Source organism: Podarcis raffonei, chromosome 8, assembly GCF_027172205.1.
Source record: "Podarcis raffonei isolate rPodRaf1 chromosome 8, rPodRaf1.pri, whole genome shotgun sequence".
Taxonomy (NCBI): domain Eukaryota; kingdom Metazoa; phylum Chordata; class Lepidosauria; order Squamata; family Lacertidae; genus Podarcis; species Podarcis raffonei.
In genome coordinates, this window is record NC_070609.1 from 57,423,588 (window position 1) to 57,445,307 (window position 21,720).

The 21,720-nt window shown below is 45.0% G+C and overlaps 1 protein-coding gene across 4 annotated transcripts in view; it reads right to left on the minus strand.

Moving 5' to 3' along the window:
* Positions 1-21,479, minus strand: part of ADCY7 (adenylate cyclase 7) — an 85,587-nt gene extending 64,108 nt beyond the window's left edge. For 2 of the 4 annotated variants that reach the window (XM_053400194.1, XM_053400193.1), the window contains exon 1: positions 21,195-21,474. The gene's annotated coding sequence lies outside the window, so the exon portion shown is untranslated. Of the gene's footprint in view, positions 1-21,194 lie in introns of all 4 variants that reach the window. The other 2 variants (XM_053400196.1, XM_053400197.1) reach the window with 2 other exon arrangements.
* Between the last annotated feature and the right edge of the window lie 241 nt (positions 21,480-21,720).

Here is a 21,720-nt window from a genome sequence, read left to right on the forward strand (position 1 = left end):
ATGCAGGCTCCTTGGCTTCAGCGATAGCAACGCAAAGCCTCTGAAGCGCAAAGGGAAAGCTCCCTCCACGCTCCAGAGGCTACGCTTTGCTTTCACTGAAGCCTGGAGAGCGAGAGGGATTGGTGTGCACCGACCCCTCTCGCTCTCCAGGCTTCAGGGATAGCCGCGCGCAGCCTCTCCGGCAGGGAGAGGCTGCACGTGGCTATGGCTTCTTTAGCCCCGCGCAGCCTCTCCTGGCTGGAGAGGTTGCGCACAGCTAAAGAGGAAGGCAAAACAGGGAGCAGGATCCATCCCGCTGGCTGCCTTGGCTTGTGCCATAGCCGCGCGCAACCCCTCCGGCAGGGAGAGGCTGCACGGGGCTATGGCTTCTTTAGCCCCGCGCAGCCTCTCCTGGCTGGAGAGGTTGCGCACAGCTAAAGAGGAAGCCAAGACAGTGCTGTCTTGGCTTGTGCCATAGCCGCGTGCAACCCTTCCGGAAGGGAGAGGTTGCGCGAAGCCTGTACACTGCTCTTTGGGGCTGGGGGGGGGGTTAAGATTTTTTTTCTTGATTTCCCCCCAAAAAACTAGGTGCGCCCTATGGAGCGAAAAATACGGTAATTTGGAGCTATTGCTCCTGAGGAAGGGCAGAAGAGCCCTGCATCTGCAACATGCAACAACTCAAATTCGTTTAACTCATTGCACAGAAACAAGTACAACCACATTCCTAGCTAGACTTACTATTGAATATCTGTTGTCATGCTTAGAAAGAATGAATGGCGGGGAGGGGGGGTTAGCAATTGAACACCCAGGCTTTTAAGGTTTGATCATTACAGTCCAGGCAGTGCATATTGGACTGCTTATGTACACACTCAAGTTGCTTTTAAAGGGAGGGGGGAGAGATAACAAGAAGTCACAGGGGTTTGCATTTCGTTTTGCAATGACCCTGGCCAGAATTGGATCCTGGTTTGCAATTCTGGTAAGGCGAGCAAATAGAAATCATAGCTCACTGGTTAAGATGGCAGTGCTAGGAAAGATTCTCATCTAAAAGCTTGAGGAGCCACTACCGGTCAGTGTAGACAATACTAAGCTAGATAGACTAGTGGTCTGACATGGGTGGTGCTGTGGTCTAAACCACAGAGCCTAGGGCTTGCTGATCAGAAGGTCGGCGGTTCGAATACCTGCGACGGGGTAAGCTCCCGTTGTTCGGTCCTAGCTCCTGACAACCTAGCAGTTCGAAAGCACATCAAAGTGCAAGTAGATAAATAGGTACCGCTGCGGCAGGAAGGTAAACGGCGTTTCCATGCGCTGCTCTGGTTCGCCAGAGTCATGCTGGCCACATGACCCGGAAGCTGTCTGCAGACAAACGCCGGCTCCCTCAGCCAGTAAAGTGAGATGAGTGCTGCAACCCAAGAGTCGTTCGTGACTGGACTTAACAGTCAGGGGTCTCTTTACCTTTACCTGACTCAGTATGAGGCAGCAACTTACACGTTCCTATAAATTAAATCTCAAAAGATCAGCCAGATATTGCATACCAAAAATAGATCTGAGCGGTCCTTCTTAAGTGAGCGAAGAAGCAAAACCACCTTTTGTCACCATCTGTCACAAGGCATGGAAGATAATTATTCCACCCCCGCCATCCAGAGATCTCCATGCATGATACAATGCATGTTGTCAACACAGTTCAACTGCCATTGTTAAGATGCAAACTAGCACGTACCAGAGATAACATGTCTCTCAGGGCCTGCATAAGGCATCTTTTGTAGGCCTTGGGTCCTGACATCTACCTGACATCTCTGTGTCAGCCATGACGGCCCAATCCAGACCCAGGCAGTGAAGGAAAGACTCCATGGGGTGGGGTCGTTCTGACACAATGAAAGAGGATCAAAGGGGGTGTTTTGTGATTTGGCATATCTAAATCTGATTTGCTATGAGTATGGCCACGGCCAGCCCAAGACATTTGCCACTTGAGGCAAAACAAAATGGTGCACTTTTGCCCTTCAACTCCTCCTACTTTGCCCCCACCTGAGGTGACTGGAGGCGGCCCAAGGAAGCCCCGGTATGCTGAAGGTGGTGGAAGAGAAAAAAGGTGGCCAGAGAGGAGCAAGCAGTGGCAGGCATGTTCTTCAGGGCCTTCAATCTGGTACCCCTCCTAGCTGTGCCCTGCTGCCGCTTTAGGGAACTGCCTCACTGAGGCTAATGTGCGGCCTGACCCTGCGTGTGATGCTTTTACAACAACAAAGCGACTCACACTGTTCACAAAAGCATCAAAAATTAGCAAATAGCCTTTAAATCAATATAACCACATCGAAACATACAACAGCATATAAGTAAGGCAAAGCCAAACAACTCAATGAACAATCCATGCCGTTCAAGGCAAACACGTAATAGTTTGAAAGCAATGTATCAGAAACAGCTGCTGACTACCAGCCGGACACCAGCCGACATAGAGTCTTCAGGAAAGGGGCTTAACCACCCAGCACAGTCCCAGACAGCAGGTTCTTAGCCGAAAGGGAGGCAGGGGTGGTCTCACTCAGACCGGAACTGGAACACACACTCCACAGCAAAGCATCAAGAATTGTGTCTCAGCATGCCCTGTCTCTTTTTCTTTCTACCTCACCTGCAGTCCCAAAATGCCAGTTGCTGGAAACCATAGGAGGCGAAAGTGCTCTTGCTCTCGTATCCTGCTTCCATGTTTCCTGCAGGCATTGGGTTGGCCACTGCGAGAACAGGATGCTAGACTAGATGGGCCTTTGAACTGATCCAGCAGGCTCCTCTTATGGTGTATGCCAGGTGTGGGGAATCTGTGGCCCTCCAGATCTCCCTGAACTACAACTCCCATCAGCCTTAGCGAGCATGGCTGATGGGAGTTGTAGTTTGGGAACTTCTGGAGGGCCACAGATTCCCCACACCTGTTCTGTACCTTCTCTCTGCATGTGAAGCCAATTGGGAGAAACGGGCTCTGCCTCAGTACGGACATGTCATTTATTTCCTGTTTGCTCTTGGGGAAAGCTATATGTTTGCACTTAAGAGATTAGGGTTTTTATTGCTGTTTATATCGTGTGCAGTTATGAAAATGTTTAAGAAGCAACACAAGAGTTTGCCACTAAATAGGAGGTTTGTGGCCACCCCACCTGGACTCTCAGAACATGGTGTTGGGAGAAATCAAATTGATCAAAAGGAAGACATGACTGCCAATAGCACACAAATTACCGTATTTTTCGCTCCATAAGACGCACCAGACCACAAGCCGCACCTAGTTTTTGGAGGAGGAAAACAAGAAAAAAAATATTCTGAAACTCAGAAGCCAGAACAGCAAGAGGGATCGCTGCGCAGTGAAAGCAGCAATCCCTCTTGCTGTTCTGGCTTCTGTGATAGCTGCGCAGCCTGCATTCGCTCCATAAGACACACACACATTTCCCCTTACTTTTTAGGAGGGGGAAAGTGAGTCTTATAGAGCAAAAAATACAGTAAGCCTTCTTTGCAAAATAGAAGTGTAAGGGTGATATCCGATTAAGTCATACTCGAAACAGGCCCAATAAAATCAATGAAAAGGTTGCACACTGCAAAGAAACTTAGGAACTTGCCCTATACTGAGTCAGATCCTTGGTCCATCTAGATCAGTATTATCAACACTGACTGGCAGCAGCTCTTCATGATGTTGGGCAGGGAATCTTTCCCAATGCTACATGGAGATCCTGGGGATTGTCCCTGGGGCCTTCTGCATGCAGAACAGATGCCAGCCCAAGCATGGCTAGTATTATGCCCAACCCTGTCGGATTTCATTTTGATTTTTAAATTGTCAGGGTTGGTACCTGCATTTGTCAGTTTTCCTCTGCCTTCCTCATGTCTTTTTCCCTTTTGCATCATGTCAACAGGACTGTTAAACTAATTATTTTGGATCATACAACACCCTGAGTGCATTACCAAGTGAGCGGTGAAGAAATGTAGTTAACAGCTAAATAAATAAAAAGCAATGTAGTTTCCGTTTTCTCCTCTTGGCGAGATAGGTCTTGGCAAATCTTTTATCTTTTCTGTAACCTTGGCAAAAGCTTTTATCTTTTGTTGCCAAACAGCAGAATCATCTTATAAAATACGTTTGCCTAACCTACATGGATGGCAGCCAAGATAGGCTTAATCCTATGTTTAAAAATAAATGCTTGGTGCTAGTCAGATAAAGCTGTTTAGCTTCAACCACCTTTGGACTTTGTTTAAATTTGGTTTATAGGCACAATCTGTGGCAAATGAAGGCAAGGTTAGCATAAAGTTGACCTGCCTGGAATTTGATACTGTCTTTTGTTTTCTCTTCCTTCCATTCCTCCCAAAAGCTTGAAAAACTGGCACTAGAGGGAAAAGTTTATTTCTACCAATCAGCCAGTGTGGTGTAGTGGTTAGAGTGCTGGACTAGGACCTGACAGACCAGGGTTCAAATCCCCACTCAGCCATGACCTTGGGCCAGCCACTCTCCTCCTAACCAGCCTCACAGGGTTACTGTGCAGATACAGTGCTTGGAACGAACTAGTTCAGTTTAACAAAGTTCACCAAATTAGTTCAAACAACTCCTGTAAGTGGTTCCCAGGCATATCGGCTGGCTGAAGTGAACCTGAATTAAGTTCGTTTTGGGGTAGAACTCTGAATGTTTTCTAGTTCTTCAAGATCATTCTCTTCTTAATTTTTAATGCTTTAGACTCTTTGGGGCTTTAATCTTAAAGAACCTAATTAAACGATGCACATTTCACTGCACATGCATTTTGATGTTTTCTTAGTCTTCCTAAGTATAAATTATACTTCATTATGATGCTGACCTCTGGTAAGGATGATGAGCAAACTAGCCTTCGCCCCAACTTTGAAGCTGCTGGGAGCAAGCATTATCCCAGCTCCTTCATGGCAACCCCTGCCATTAATCCAGCTACAAAGCTGGGAGACAGGCTAAAGATGGTTTGAAAACTGTGTACACTATGAAAAACAGTTGCAGCATTTGGGACTTTTTATTTAAATAAAAGGAGAGTAAGAAGTGACATGATAGAAGTTTATAAAATTATGCAGTGAACAGAGGAGTTTTTTCTCCCTCTCTTATAACACTACAATTCAAGGACATCCAATGAAACTGAATGTTGGAAGATTCAAGGCAAATAAAAAAGAAGTCCGCCCTACAGCACATGAAATAAGCTTGCTAGTCCTTCAGGTGCCACAAGGCACTTTGGTTATTTTTACTGCAAGAGATTAACATGGCTACCCCTCTGAGGAAACAAAACATGGTGTGCCCTATAGGGCCAGGATTATTCAGGGGCGTGCGCACACACGCACACACAAATATCCTAGGGTAGAACTACTAAATCGATCCCCCTTCGGTTGATCTTAACACCCAAGAGGGTCTGTAGGGAAGGAGGCTATATTTCAGATATTTGGGGCCTATGCTTTTAGGAACTAGCTGTGATTGTTATGAAGACATCTGTTGCCGTTCTGTGATGCTGGGTGACTCTTGTTATTTCCCATCTGTTTCCACCATTATGATGGCAGTGTGATTTGTTTCACTCCAAACAAACCACATTGTTAAGCCACGTTTCGCTATTGGCTTACCAACTGTGGTTTGTTTGGAGTGAAACAAACCATGATCCCAGGGCGTGGACATAACATTAAGCTGGGGATCATGGGGTTTCCCCCTTATGCTAGGGGAGAAACAAAGTAGAAACTACCTCCACATTCATAGAAAACCATTAACTATGATTTATCATGATGGGCAAACAAAACCACTGTTTTGCTTTAGTTGTTTTACTGTATTTTTTTTGTAATTGATATTTTTGTTTCCATTTCTCCTTGTTTAGAAATAAACCCAAGGTGGGTAACAAAGAACTGTGTGGGTGTGGGTGGGTGGGTGGGTATTAAAAGAATAAACACACTTTCCATATTTCCTGTTGCCTTGATCCTCCATAACTAATTGCTCTGTTTTTTTCTAAGGAACACTTAAACATTGCAGTTATACATCTCCTTTAGAAGAAGTTGACCTTGTACACAATGCATTCTCCATAATCAAAGCTGGAAAGGAAACGGCTACAATGTTAGACACTCTTACTTGAGATTAAACATAACTGAACTCAAATAAGTATGCAAAGTTTGGGACTGCATGGTTACAACCTGCAGTGCATTTAATCTGCAGCAATACTTCCACTGATTTTAGTGAGTTGCTACTACAGCGGTACCTCGGGTTACAGATGCTTCAGGTTACAGACGCTTTAGGTTACAGACATCGCTAACCCAGAAATAGTACCTCGGTTTAAGAACTTTGCTTCAGGATGAGAACAGAAATCATGCGGCAGTGGCACAGTGGCAGAGGGAGGCCCCATTAGCTAAAGTGGTACCTCAGGTTAAGAACAGTTTCAGGTTAAGAACAGGCCTCCAGATCGAATTAAGTTCTTAACCCGAGGTACCACCGTACAACGTTTTACCTCCCTAAGAAAAACAAGTTTATAAGACAGTTCATGCTTTCAAGTTTATTCTAATAAGGCAAAAAATCAGATACAATTTTCCAGGATGTCAAAATAAACCAACATATAATGAATGACTCCATGCCATAAGGCTTCCATACGCCACATTTAACAGACACAAAACCACGGTTATAACCCCCACCAATTTCCTAGCAATTCTTTCAAGGATTTGAGTCAGACGTTTCTTTGGAATTCGTGCAAAATGTGCTAGGTACTCCATTACTCTTTTCTTCCCTGGCGTACTCAGAAATCTATGCAAACCAAGGTGGGGGGGGGGTCAACTGCTGAAGTTCACCAAATCTTCTCCTGGTTGTAAGGCATGTTGATGGTTTTAAGTGTCTAGACATTGTTGAAATAACTTTGGCATAGTTAGTATGTGAAAAATGCTGGAAGCAGGTATCTTTGGTGTCATGACTGCATTATAGTAGGAATTGGGAAGTGGAAACCTCTGGGCCAAATTTAACCCCTGTGGGATTCTGTCCTTGTTAGTTTCCAAATCAGAGCCATGAGAGGCAACAAGAAAGTTGAACCTGAAGCCCACCCACCACAACTTGCTCGGGTTTTTCCTCCAGAAAATCCAATTCCTGACCATGAGTCAGGCCACTTTAGTACAGTGTGCCCTGCCTTATTCTCTCCACCATATTACCCATCAATGAAAAAAGCACTGTGCAAGTAGCAAATTATACTGTACTCTGACCACCACAACCTAGCTGGAAAGGAAATATCCAATCAGTTGGTTCCTTCAAGTTTTGGAAGACTTTGAAATGGAAAGAAAGAAAGAAAAAGCAAGCTCCAAATCACTAGACGAACTAAAACTGCAGCTCACTGATGAGCAAGGACCAATATTTCTGGCAAGGAGGTGGGAAGCAGCCTTAGCCTCCCCTGCCCTTTGAACGCTCTCTCTCTCAGGCAATACCAATGAGACGGAAACATGGAAGGTGCCTAAAGAAGCTAGGGTGGCTATCTAAAGAACTTTTAACTGACTTAAGATTAAAAAAGGATGTGTACAAAAAATGGAAAGGGGGGGAAACCACCAAAGAGGAATTCAAACAAATAGCCAGCACATGTAGACACAAAGTCAGAAAAGCTAAAGCACAGAATGAACTCAGGCTTGCTAGAGAGGTTAAAAGCAACAAAAAAGGCTTTTATGGGTATGTTCGTAGCAAAAGGAAGAACAAAGAAACAGTGGGGTCACTCAGATGGTGAAATGCAAACAGGGGACACAGAACGGGCTGAACTCCTCAATGCCTTCTTTGCCTCAGTCTTCTCCGATAAAGAAAACAATGCCCGACCTGAAGAATTTGGAGCAAATGATTCAGCAGAGGAAACACAGCCCAGAATAACTAAGGAGATAGTACAAGAATACTTGGCTAGTTTAGATGTATTCAAGTCTCCAGGGCCAGATGAACTGCATCCAAGAGTATTAAAAGAACTGGCAGATGTGATCTCAGAACCACTGGCAGTCATCTTTGAGAATTCCTGGAGAACAGGCGAAGTCCCGGCAGACTGGAGGAGGGCAAATGTTGTCCCTATTTTCAAAAAGGGGGAAAGAGAGGACCCAAATAATTACCACCCAGTCATCTGACATCAATACCAGGGAAGATTCTGGAGCAGATCATTAAGCAAACAGTCTGTGAGCACCTAGAAAGGAATGCTGTGATCACCAATAGTCAGCATGGATTTCTGAAAAATAAGTCATGTCAGACTAACCTGATCTCGTTTTTTGACAGAATTACAAGCCTGGTAGATGAAGGGAACGCAGTGGATGTAGCCTACCTTGATTTCAGCAAGGCATTTGACAAGGTGACCCATGATATTCTTGTAAAGAAGCTGGTAAAATGCGGTCTTGACTATGCTACCACTCAGTGGATTTGTAACTGGCTGACTGACCGAACCCAAAGGGTGCTCATCAATGGTTCCTCTTCATCCTGGAGAAGAGTGACTAGTGGGGTGCCACAGGGTTCTGTCTTGGGCCCGGTCTTATTCAACATCTTTATCAACGACTTGGATGATGGACTCAAGGGCATCCTGATCAAATTTGCAGATGACACCAAACTGGGAGGGGTGGCTAACACCCCAGAGGACAGGAACACACTTCAAAACGACCTTGACAGATTAGAGAACTGGGCCAAAACAAACAAGATGAATTTTAACAAGGAGAAATGTAAAGTATTGCACTTGGGCAAAAAAAATGAGAGGCACAAATACAAGATGGGTGACACCTGGCTTGAGAGCAGTACATGTGAAAAGGATCTAGGAGTCTTGGTTGACCACAAACTTGACATGAGCCAACAGTGTGACGCGGCAGCTAAAAAAGCCAATGCAATTCTGGGCTGCATCAATAGGAGTATAGCATCTAGATCAAGGGAAGTAATAGTGCCACTGTATTCTGCTCTGGTCAGACCTCACCTGGAGTACTGTGTCCAGTTCTGGGCGCCACAGTTCAAGAAGGACACTGACAAACTGGAACGTATCCAGAGGAGGGCAACCAAAATGGTCAAAGGCCTGGAAACGATGCCTTATGAGGAACGGCTAAGGGAGCTGGGCATGTTGAGCCTGGAGAAGAGGAGGTTAAGGGGTGATATGATAGCCATGTTCAAATATATAAAAGGATGTCACATAGAGGAGGGAGAAAGGTTGTTTTCTGCTGCTCCAGAGAAGCGGACACGGAGCAATGGTTCCAAACTACAAGAAAGAAGATTCCACCTAAACATTAGGAAGAACTTCCTGACAGTAAGAGCTGTTCGACAGTGGAATTTGCTGCCAAGGAGTGTGGTGGAGTCTCCTTCTTTGGAGGTCTTTAAGCAGAGGCTTGACAACCATATGTCAGGAGTGCTCTGATGGTGTTTCCTGCTTGGCAGGGGGTTGGACTCGATGGCCCTTGTGGTCTCTTCCAACTCTATGATTCTATGATTCTTTGAGTGTGTTCAACCCTTTTGCATCTCAGGCTATAGTAAACAGTAGTATTAATGTGCCATGAGGCTCTCTGGTGTTGTGAACATGCTTACCTTTCTGGAAGCTCTTTAAGGTGGCTTTTTTAAAAAGAAAAGCATTCGAACCCATCTGTCTGGAACTGCCAGAGATAACAATGGAAGGGCACATTCCATTAAAGGCTCAGCATCCATGGAAAAGGCAGCAGACAGTGACTCCACTATCGCTGCACGCACACTATCCTTTCAAAGCACAGCTGAAGCACCTTCGTTCCCTCAAAGGATTATGGGCACTGTAGTTCCTTAATGGGTTGCTGGGAACAGTAACTCTGTCAGAGGCAAAGTATGAAGCCCAGAATTCTTTGAGGGAAAGAACGTGCTTCGAATGTACTCGAAAGGTATAGTGAGTACACAGCCTTAGAGGACATTATTTAAACTTTTCTGCTTCTTCCCACGAGGATCAATGAGGTTCTACCTACCCCAACTCTTCCTTCTTCTTCACCATCTTTGAATCCTCAACAGCGGGTTAATTGAACAAGGCCTTCAACAAAGCTGTCCTACTTGTTCATGATCATTGCATGGCAGAATTTGGAAGAGAAAGGGGTGTTTTGGCCCTCGCCCATCCCCACCTGGATTAAGGCCATAACACTCTCTCAAAGGAGAGAGGAAAAAGTCACACATTAAATTTGTCCGGCTGCAACCCTCTAGACGCTCATTTGGGAGTAAAACACACTGAATTCAGAGGGACTCACTTCTGTGTGAACATGCACAGATGAAAAATCCCCTTAAGGTTGCCATTGTGAGACTTGCACAAAGGATAAACAGTATCTCAGGCTGCTAAAATGCCAGTTGAAGTAGAGGATAAAGGAGAACCAGCTGGAGTAATTTATTCAGGCTTTCAATGGGTCTTTGACAAACTCCTCACAATTAGCTACTGAAGAAACCAAGTAATCAGGGAGCGAGGTAAAGCATTACTTTAAAAAAAGGGGGGAGGTGGAAACTCAACTAGGAACACAGAAACAATGGCAAATGTTGTCATCATCAATCTGAAGATTCAAGATGTCATATCAGAGTCAAAGCTGATTAACATGTCAATTGAGAGAGAAAGGTTGCAAAATAGCCTAACCCAGAAAAGGACACATTGGATTATAGTCCCAAATAGGATTGATGGGACACAGGCACCTCCTTTCAGATGTTGCTACAGTGCTCCCACTGATGGGCTTATCTGATCTGCAAGAGCCTTTTTCGAATAAAGCAACTTATTGCATCACGAACACTGCTGTGTGAGAACTGGCCCTCATTTAGGATAAGAGAGGAGCAATGACGCTATAGCATTTTAAACTGAATTCCTGAACATTATCAGCTTGAGGGTCCACTCAACTTCAGTTGACCCTGGTCCCATGCACACCCTAAAAACCATGTAATTGCAGAATTGCATCCTGGCTCTTGGGGGGCGGGAAAACACAATCACACACACAGCAACACAAAACACATTATTCACAGATTCTTTTCAGAAATTCCGCACTAGTGGTAGCTCATGTTTCACCACCTCCATCAGAAGGAGAAGAGCTGGAGGCAGACAGCAGGAAACTTTGGAAGGGGAGACACAATCCTTTAACTCAAAAAATGTGTCTCCTCTTCTCCCTCCTATTGCTGCACCCAGAGGTTCCTCACTGTAGAATTATAACCTGCAAACTGGGAATTTTTGTGGAGAGGGGCTGCTGGGGGTGGTGCTATTTACTGGATATGGATTACCATCTTGGGACCTTATGCAATTCTTCTGCAGACTGGGGAATCAGTATCTCACTATAGAAACCCAAGTTCATATCCCCACTGTGCCTTGAAGCCTGCCCAGTAACATCATTGAGCCAGTTACTCTGCCTCAGGCAAACCCACCTTAAGGGCTATTACAATGAATTGGCAGGGGAGAGAGAGAGAGAGAACCATTTATGCCATCTTAAGCTCTTGGAATAAGGTGGAACGTGACTTTTATTACTTAACATTAACTTTTGGTCCCATGGCAACTCTCCCAAACCTCCCCTTGCTAGCTAGTTACTTATTTCATTTGTATCCCATTTTTTTCTCCAAAGAGCTCAAGGCAGTATACTTGGCAGCTCAAGGCAGTATCCTCCCCCTCCTCATCTAATCCCCTCAACAACCCTGTGAGGTAGGTTAGGCTAAGAGGCAGTGGCTGGCCCCTGAGTTCACCCAGTGAGCTTCATGGCCAGGTGGGGATTTGAACCCTGGTCTCTCATGTCCCAGGCTGCCACTCCAACCACTGCAGTGGCTCACAGTGGCAGCAAATTTCTATTTAGAATTTCCTGTCTTGAAGCAGAGGCTCTTAACCACCGTATTACCACTGCAAACCTAACTCAGTAAAATGAGAACTGAAGAGCCACCTTCGCATAATAGAAATAGGCTTATGAACTAGAGCATGATGGAAGAAAACATACTCCCTATCACATTCCAACACCGATTTATATTATTCTGCTTTTTAAAAAGAAGAAAAAAAAGAAGTACCGGTAATTATGGAACTTATCCCACAAGTATGAAGCACGCAGTTTTGTAACCAGATCTGCATATTCTCCATCCTACACTGAATAGGATGCTGTCAAGGTGACACTGTGCTGTGCAATTGCTTTTCTTTTTTAAAAAAACACTTTTAAAAAAGCTGGTTTAATGATTAATCCTGCTTCAGCTTTTATAAAAGGGTTTCTAATCACCTTGCGTATTACACTACAGCTTTTTAAAAAGGGAGGTATTTAAAATTTGAAGGAGGGATACTAAAACAGGGAAGAAGCCGTTTTGCCCAATTATCTCTACATTGCGCACACCAAACACACTCCAATAGAATATTTCACACTAGAATCTAGTGACTAGTTATGGACTAGTCTCATCTCATTGTGTCCAGCCAGACATTACGAGCACCAGCCTACATTTCCTCAATAACATGTAGTACCGTCACAGTCAACCTTTACACACCTGGAGTGCATCTTTAACCCTAAACTACCGGTATACTGCACAGCACAATGACAACAAGGCCATATTGCACCACAAACGAGTTCTTGCTGCAAGGACAGGGCATGTCCTTTTTTGCCTGCAACGTTTTCCCAAGAATTTGGATCATCTTATATTGAAGTGGGCATGAAGAAGGGCCAACAACTGTGCACTTCAGAACTCTGCAGACTCCAGCAAGATGTGTTTGAGCACGTGGGTGGGGGCCTCCCCCCACCTCCATAGATACTGGTGGGTATCTACTGTGCCTAGATACTGAACACCCAATGATAAACCACTTCCATCCTTTGACGGTGAACTGATGCAACTTAGCCACAATCAAAGGGTTGGTTTTAATTAGAGAAATTTAGTGTTGGTCTGGTCTTCTAACAGCTGTTGCCGCCGGTCCTTCAGCTTGGTGGGAAGAGCCACTTTATAGTACAGGCTGAATGGTCGGATCATCTGCTTTGCATGCAGAAGGTCACGGGTTCAATCCCTGGGGTCTCCTGGTACATCCTCATCCTTCAGCACATGTCCAGCTTGCAACTTAACCCACATTTAAAAGGAATTGGGAAGTAGCAGAAGCTGCTGCTGTGACCTGAGGGATGTGGAATGTGATCCTTTTTGTAGACTATGGTGGTGAAGGTAGATGTGGGTGGGTGGGTGGGTGTATTTCATCTACCAGTCTCACAATGGCTGCTGTAAACACCTTGCAAACCAACCTGGAATTGACTCAGCCAGTTATCATCTCTATCTTATTCTCTATCTCAGGTTCCTTGGGAGCATCATATCACCATCAGAACCACAATGAACTCAAGACAGCTTTGGCCAGTTTTTGCCCCCAGTCGCAAACCACTGCGTTAACATTGGCTAACATGAGGTCAAGTCTTGCGTTTGGAAACAGGTTCTGGCAAGTATTACATCTTCTCCATGCTGACATCCTGGGTGAAGTTCGTTCTGTTATTTGTCATGAACCCTCACAAGCTTATCACATCATCATGAATCACTCACCACCTGTCCATCTGGTTTACTGTAAAAAGCTACAAATTCTTTAAAAGGACACATTTCACGCTGAAGGGTTCCTGTTACTACCCTCAGAGAAAGCAATTGCTATAAGAGGAAGCTTAAACCTAGTTCTTCCTGCATAGATGAAATGTGTACGAAATAGATTGTGAATCACATGAAGTTTGTACAAGTACAATTCCAAAATGAACACATGTGTAATCTACATATGCAAAGATGTGGTTTGCCTGCACAAACTCAAATGAGGCAGTTCATCTCAGAACACTGAGAACCTGCACCACTTTTATTGACTGTATAGGTTGCATGGACTGATGAAACCATATGTTAAGCCTAGAAAATAGGAGACTGAGAGGAGATATGGTAGCCATCTTCAAATATCTCAAGGGCTGTCACATGAAAGGTAGGGTAGGACTCGAACCAATGGCTTCAAGTTACAAGAAAGGAGACTCCCACTAAACATCAGGAAGAACTTTCTGACAGCAAGAGCTGTTTGACAGTGCAACAGACTCCCTCGGGAAGTTGTGGACTCTCCTTTCTTCGAGGGTTTTAAGCAGAGGTCGGATGGCCATCTGTCATGCATTGAGATTCCTGCATTTCAGGGGATTTGACTAGAGGACCCTTGCGGCCTCTTCTAACTCTACAATTCTATGATCCAAACAGGCTCATAATGAAGATTTCTTGGAACGGAGTAAATGATGAACTCCGAAAACCCCCATTCAGTACTTAGCTAATTGGGAACCACTGTTCTAGGTGGTTTGTTGAATGGGAACAAGCACACTTCAAGCACCTGATGAAGTGGACTGTAGTCCTCTGTTGAATGGTTTCTTTAAATGTAAAGGTTCATCATTGTTCCACTCAATGTGTATGTCTTTAAGGGGCCAGAGCAAGGGCCAGAGCAAAATAACGAGACCCAGTTTTACAGCTGTGAAACATAGCAGGTGCTGCTGAGTTGTATTGATTAAGCTGTGTCAGCATTTGGGTGTAGTATATAAGGAGCAGCACCTAGCTCTCCCATTACCCTGGGGGGGATGGGTTGGTGGTTGGGTCATGTTTGTTTGTTGATGTATTTAGTGTAAATGGAGTTTTTGTTTTTCTTATTAAAACCTTCTTTAAGTACTTTTTGAGTCCCTTTTTAATGCATGGTCTCCCCAGCAAGCTCTCTGCAGCGCTACCATACTGCAAATAGCCAACATCCTCCAGTGCTTATGGCATAATAAGTCTCTTAGTCTTTAAAGGTGCTATAAGACTCTTAGTTGGTAAAAGCATGAGACTCTTAATCATGCATTTCTGCATTGCAAGGGGTTGGACTAGATGACCCTCGTAGTCCCTTCCAATTCTATGATTCTTTGATTCTTGTTGTTTCCAGTGGCTGACAGCCTTGTAAATCAATGCCAGCAGTGTAGAGAGAAAAATTGTCAAACTTGAAATAGCTCTTGGAAATCATTTCCATTCAGGAAAGAAAGACTTGTTTTCAGCAATAAGAACTATGGTCTTGAAAGGCTAGGAGCACATTTTGTTCAGACAATCAGCAGCCTCCATGAAACACTGTTCTTTATTCTGAAAATGAACACTTTGGCTGCAGTTGGCTAATTTCCCACCTTCTCTTAACAAAAGCATTACAAAAAAAATAAATTAAAAACCCTTTCTCCGCTGTAGTTTAGAGACACGCTCAATATCTGTAGGCTTACAAAACGCAGAGACTGCAACACCAAAAGGAAATGAAGTTTAAAAAGGGAAATGAACAGTGCCATATTGAACAGATTACAGCACAGATTGGTCAACAGATGCAGCCTGTCAGAACAGTCACTCCCTTTCACTCCTAGAAAAACCAAATGTAAACAGAGAGCAAGAGGGCATATCAATTGTGAATTATGGAATATGCTTCACGGTGACCATTCGGGGTTTTCCCGCCCTCCCCTGCTGCCAATAATGGGAAGCACCTGTACCTCAGGGTTGCCGCTGAAATGGTAACAATGAGCTGCTCATCTGTTAATGCATCTGTTAATGCATTTGCAAAGCCCCACTGCTTAATAAACAACAGTTTCCTGAAAGTTCTGGACATCAACCCAGAGGCAAGAAGCAGCGATTCACTAACACCCAAAAGTAATCCCAGTATTTTCATGGATATAGCATAATGTAGGATGCTGCCTTACTGCAGGCAAGGCTGGTTGCCTTTCTTGCCTAATATTGCCAGAAACTCTCTAGTCTAATCTCATCCGAGGCAGAGGACTTTCCTATCATTTGCCACCAGGCCCTTTTAAAAAACTGGCGATGCCAATGATTGAACCTGAGACCAAGTGCAAGCAAAGGAAGTGCTCTACCACTAAGTCATAGCGTCCCTCCCCCCACTCATGACTTATTGGCCAAAACAATTTAACCACATGAAACAATGCTGAGCTGTGCCTCTGAGGGTGTGCAGAGTGCATATCTCTGAAATAACCACTGGCATCTTCTGCACCACTGAGATTAAGGGTTTTCAGCTACGACATCTCTGAGTTGTATTCAACATTATATGTACTTGGAGAAGACCTAATTCAACCACAGATCTATTAATTTCAATAGGTCAAGCAGAATTTAGTTGGATTCAACCCTCCCTCTCTCTATATGATCAATGTCTGTACTAATAATCAGAGTAGGATGCCTGCCATGTTTACCTGCTACATGCCCAGTTGATGTAGGCTATAACCTTAGCACCCCTCCTTACTGGGAAGTAAGTCTTACTCAACACAGTGGGACTTCTGAATATGCTGTATAGCACAGATGGGGAAGTTGCAGCTTCAAGATGTTGCTGCACTACAACTCCCATCATCCCTGCCACTGGCTGGGGCTGATGGGAGCTGGAGTCCAATAACATCTGGTGGGCCACAGGTTCCCTATCCCTACTGCATATGACTGTACGGTTAAGTTTTGACCAGTTAAAAAGAAGTGCTGCCATACAGAACATTTGAAGGCATAAATCTAAAAAGAAGACTTCATGCTTTTTTCTTCAAAGTTATTCATGCAAACATTTGATCAATCGACTAAATCTTTGTTTAAATAAAGCACTCTGAAATAAGGGACATTTACATATACAATTGACCCAGAGGAGAGATTGAACAGGGAGATGCCAGGATTGAAGACAGCCTGAAATCTACCCTATATCTTCCCAACAGAGCTTCTGCTTGTAGTCAATGTACCCACCATACATTTAAAGTGCACACCCACACCCTGGGAACTGTAATTTGTTAAGGGTCCTGGCTATTGTAGCTCTGTAATGATTAAACTACAGTTCCCAGGATTCTTTGGCGGTTGCTCATTAGAGAGGAAGAATACTCTGGATATGCTCAGAGGCAAAGAAACATCCTAAGCGCTATAAATTTTTAATCAATTGGCTTGACTGAAAACTTTTTAAAGTCAATTAAAAAGAAACTTTGTTAACATATTATTTAGAGAGATATTATTTTTCAATGTGAATTATAAGAAGAGTCAGTGCCATCTTAGGAGAGGTGGTTCTGCTTTCATTCTCACGCAGGAGAGAATGCCTCAAATGCACCACGGAAGAACCAACCAAGAATGTTCTTTTTCCCCCTTTCGGAAGGACCAGGGCCGTTCTTCTGCTCCTATGCAAGAGCATGCAGATTTCATCAAACAAGTTCTTAAACTCAACCAACAACCTTATGGATATGTGGAGCACAAGATGGCGGCGCAAGCACTTGCAGCGGCTCGGCACTCCGAAGACCGGTATCCGATTTGTGTTTTATTTTTATTTGTGAACTTACTGCTGCTATGGACTGTAAATACTCAGGCACAAGAAATTTATAGTCGTCAAGAGCTCTTAAGTATCGGCAGAGGAGAAGGTTGCAGCCAGGAGGTCTCAACCTATAACATTCCAGCTGAGCTTATCAGAGAGCCTCCATATCTTGCACATTCTTGGGATACTCCCCTTGCTCTCCTTGCCAGAAAGAAAAGAAAACGGAGAGGGCGTAAGCAGAAGAGGGGTTGCAGGGCTGGATTACGAGTGAGGCTAGGTAAAAATCCCCACAAGCCTGCATTGCCAAGTCTCCTTGTATCAAATGTGAGATCCTTGCCTAACAAGGTAGAGGAGTTGGAGCTTATTACCTCTCGGCAGAAAAGTATCCGGGACTGCTGTGTTATGGTCCTTTTAGAGACGTGGCTGGATCCCTCCTTTCCACAGGGACTTCTGCAGCTAGAAGGACGCTCAGTAATTAGAGCGGATAGAACCGCTGAATCCGGGAAGAGCAGAGGAGGAGGAATTTGCGTTTATATAAATAACAACTGGAGCTCGGACATCAAACAAATGGACACGCATTGCTCTCCTGACTTGGAGTACCTAGTGGTGAAGTGCCGCCCTTTTTATTTGCCACGTGAGTTTAATGTTGTTATAATAACAGCGGTGTATATACCTCCCGATGCAAACACTACTACAGCTATGGGCCACCTGCTAACTGCTATTAGCAAACAGCAGCGGGCCTACCCGGATGGAGCATTTGTGGTTGCTGGTGATTTTAATCGAGCCGATTTAAGGACTGTGCTTCCTAAGTTCCACCAGTATGTTGATTGTCCCACTAGGGGGGGAAATACCCTGGACCGAGTATATAGTAACATCATGCATGGATACAAGACCAAGCCCTTGCCCAATTTGGGGCAGTCAGACCACATATCTTTACTTATGATACCATCATATAGACCTCTCGTATGCAGAATCAGACCATCAACTAGAGAGATACGAGTGTGGCCAGTAGGTGCATCTGAGCAACTTCAAGATTGCTTTCGGAGCACCGAGTGGTCGCTTTTTGTGGAGAATAATGTGGACACATACGCTTCAACAGTACTGTTCTACGTTAAAAGCTGCATTGATGTTGTCACTACCATCAAACAAATACGGGTGTTCCCTAACAACAAGCCCTGGCTAAACAGGGATGTGTATCTTCTGCTAAAGGCAAGAAATGCTGCTTTTCACTCTGGTGATGTGCAACAGTATAGAGAAGCCAGAGCCAAATTGAAAAAGGGCATTAGGAACGCCAAAGCTATGTACTGCCGGAGGATTGAAAAACATTTTGAAAGCTCCGACCCTCGTCGAGTATGGCAAGGCCTGCGACAAATTACAGGGCAAAATATTAAAAACGAACTGGCCAGTAGCAGTGCGCACCTGGCTGATCAACTGAATCAATTTTTTAGTCGCTTTGAGGTGGGAACTGGAACTACCGTCACTACAGCATTGGCTACCAGCACATCATCAGAAACTACTACTGATAGACAACCATTTTTATTACAGACCTCTGACGTACAACGTGCCTTTCGGAGCATTAACATTAGGAAGGCAGCTGGACCGGATGGAATCACGGGACGGGTTATTAGGGACTGCGCTGCAGAATTAGCTGGGGTATTTACGGACATTTTTAACCTATCCCTGTTGCAGGGTTCTGTCCCTACCTGCCTGAAGACATCGATTATAGTGCCAGTCCCCAAGCAGTCAGTGGTGGTATCTCTCAATGACTATAGACCAATAGCTCTAACATCTGTCGTTATGAAATGTTTTGAGAGATTGGTGCTAGATCATATTAAGGCTGGTCTTCCATCCACTTTAGACCCGTTCCAGTTTGCATACAGAAGAAATAGATCTACTGATGATGCTATTTCCATCGCTGTCCATACTGTACTGAGTCATCTAGAACGACAGGGAACCTACGCAAGGCTGTTGTTTGTGGACTACAGTTCTGCCTTCAATACAATTCTGCCAGACAGGTTATTTCTTAAAATGACCAACTTGGGTATACATCAGAAGATCTGTCTGTGGGTAAGGAATTTCCTGACTGATAGGCCGCAGACAGTGAGAATGGGACCTCACTATTCTTCTACTCTAGTGTTAAGCACAGGAGCCCCTCAGGGATGTGTGCTAAGTCCCTTTCTCTATTCCCTGTACACATTTGATTGCACCCCACTGTATAAGTCCAACACAATCATCAAATTTGCGGATGATACAACGGTGGTGGGGCTCATTAGTGAGAACAATGAGACTGCTTATAGGAAAGAAGTACAGGGGTTAATTCAATGGTGTAAAGAAAACAATCTTATGCTTAACACCAAAAAAACCAAAGAACTCATAATTGACTTTAGGAGAAAGAAAAGTGTATTTTTACCATTGCACATAAATGGCGAGGAGGTGGAGAGGGTTGGTAGTTTTAAATACCTGGGCATTTATATCTCTGAGGACCTCTCATGGACTGCAAATATTAATATGGTTGTGAGGAAGGTGCAGGGGAGGTTGTATTTCCTGAGAATGCTCAGGGGACTGAATCTATCTCAGCACCTACTTCTGTCCTATTATCACAGTACCATTGAGAGTGTCTTAACCTATAGTGTATTATCGTGGTATGGGAGCAGCTCTGAAACGGATAAAAAAGCTTTACAGAGAATAATTAAAATTGCCCAGAATGTTATTGGGCTCCAACTACCAACCCTGGATGAGATCTTCACGTCTCGCACTTTGAAGAAGTCACACAATATCCTGAGAGATCCCACCCATCCTGCTCACAACTTCTTTGAACTGTTGCCTTCGGGCAGAAGATATAGGACAATGAAAACACGAACCACACGCCTTCTGAATAGTTTCTATCCAAGAGCTCTGATTGCACTAAATAATGATCTTAGGGCCAGTTGCAAGAAATAGCAAGCAGGAAGTAGGAAGGAATGAGATAGGTTTTAGGTTATGTTATGCCTTTAAATAGGTTATGTTATATTCTGGATTATGTTATGTTTTATAGATTATGTCTGAATAGGATGAGAATGTTGGAGATACGTGCAAATGTGTATGTGAACCCGGTCTTTGGGTGGGTGTTTGATTTTCGTTGTTGTGTATACTGTGTATATATGGACAATGACAATAAATTTATCTTTATCTTTAATGTTTATTTGATTTGAGCAATTACCATAATAGCATCAGATAATGGCCAAGATTCAGAATTTAGTATGGAGACAAATTTCATCGCAATCTTAATGCTCAGCTTGCTGGCTGTAAGCTCCATTGAAGACACAGGGATCCTTTCTCCTGAGTGCTGCATAGGACTCTACTGGGTGTTATACATTGTGTGTGTGTGTGTGTGTGTGTGTGTAAATATATATGAACACATACACACACATGTATATATGTCTCTGTGTGTATTTCATAACACAAAAATAATCTCAACATATCTGAAACGTTTTGAAAGCATGCCCCTCATCTTCCACAGTTCACAAAAGAAAAATCTCCCCAGCTACATTCCATCAGCTGCCAAGGAGATCCACCTGGGCTACTAAAAGATGCAAGGATCAAAGCCTTCCTCCCCTACTCCGCACAGTTTTGTGAGGAGACGTGGACAAAGCTAGGGCTAGAGGTGTCTGCAGACCGTGCATGCTCAGAGGCACACTTGTTTTCTGTCTTCAGATCCTTGACTTAAAAAAAGGAGATGGGGAAGAGGAAGGGACAACGCTACCTTTCCCTAAGCCCCTTATTCTTTTGCCCTGGAAGCCCCAACCAGCCAATTAGTGCAGCGCAACCTCTTTTTCTTCCCCGAGCGCAAGAACACCCACCAAACAAGCGAGCTGGCCAGATATCTGGGGGGTCCTGCGGAGGAGGAAGGTCCGCGCGCAAAAGTTAGGAGGGGGCGTCGGCGCGTGCGCAAAGCCCTCACGCCCCCCCCCCCGCGCCTTTTTGGCGCTGTGAGAGTTAAGGGCACTTGTCCGAAGCGTCTGAGGTACCGGGGCCGCCGCGCCCAGGGCGCACGGAGCCAACAGCTCCTAAACTCACCTCTGCCGCCGCTGCTTATCCGGCCAGGGCTTCGTCGCTGTCCTCGGCTCGGGGTTTTGCCTACCCTGCCTGCGTGCGTAGGTGGGTGTGCGAGAAAGAGAGGAGAGCCCAAGCCGAAGGGGTGAGTCAAAAGCGGAAAGGCGCTGCCTGCCCGACGTGCGGGTGCCGCCCCTGCCCTCTAGCGGCGTCGGCTCCCCGGGCGGCGCGGCCACTCTCCCGCCTCGCCAAGCACGACTGCAGCGGGACCAGAGCGCAAGGAAGGCGCGCTTCGCCTGCCTCCGCGGTGGGAACCGAGGCAGGTGCTTCAGGGGCGGGGCCTGGGGAAACCCCGCCTCTAGTTGCGCGTTGCGCGCCTGGCGGTTGGCAGCCCCTTCTTTCCCCTTTCTATAAGCCCACGTGGAGCTGCAGAATGAGGTGGGAGCACGGGGTCGGGGCGCAGCGGGGCTATAGAGAGCTTGGAAATGTAGAGTTGTAAGCATGGGCGTAGCCAGGGAGGGGCAGCTGTCCCCCAATTAAAAAACCAATA